The following is a 686-nucleotide window of genomic DNA, read 5'->3' on the forward strand; positions in this document are numbered from 1 at the left end:
TGAGACAGTGACTGTAACAATGGACCCAACTAGATCAGAGATGATGAGGATGGCACAGGGTCGGGTACAGATCAGTTGTGCATAGGGTTACTGTGAATCATAGTTGACTTGATGGCACGTAATAACAACAGCAGTAGTGGGAGTGAGATCGTATCTTAGTGTTGTTTTGATTTGCATTTCCCTGGTGACACTGGATCATCTGATGATGACCTTTTCAAGTGGTTCGTGGCCATTTAAATTATCTCCATTGATGAAAGGACAGATATAACCTTACTTATATAAAAAGACAAAGGATAGGAGTTGGAGAAATGGTGGCTTCTGGGGAGAGCGGGCCTTCAGGCGGCAGAGGTGGCACAGAGGATGCATTAATGACCTTCTACGGTGAGGTGAAGCAAATAGAAAAGAGAGATTCGGTTTTAACATCCAGGAATCAGATTGACCCGTCCTGGTTCCTCCTACTTCAACTTGAACCCCTTTGAGGTTCTTCAGATAGATCCTGAAGTGACAGATGAGGAAATAAAAAAGATATTTCGGCAGTTATCCATCTTGGTGCATCCTGACAAAAATCAAGATGATGGTGAGCGAGCACAAAAGAACTTTGAAGCTTGGACAAAGCTTACAAGTTGCTACTGGATCAGGAACAAAAGAAGAGGGCCCTGGATGTAATTCAGGCAGGAAAAGAATAC

The 686-nt window shown here is 43.3% G+C and overlaps 1 pseudogene; it reads left to right on the forward strand.

The window, feature by feature from the left end:
- The first annotated feature begins 308 nt into the window (after positions 1-308).
- LOC102866876 overlaps positions 309-686 on the forward strand; it is an 892-nt pseudogene continuing 514 nt past the window's right edge.

The sequence above is a fragment of the Elephantulus edwardii genome, unplaced genomic scaffold (assembly GCF_000299155.1).
Source record: "Elephantulus edwardii isolate Elephantulus edwardi_28Jun2011 unplaced genomic scaffold, EleEdw1.0 scaffold00061, whole genome shotgun sequence".
NCBI classification, from domain to species: domain Eukaryota; kingdom Metazoa; phylum Chordata; class Mammalia; order Macroscelidea; family Macroscelididae; genus Elephantulus; species Elephantulus edwardii.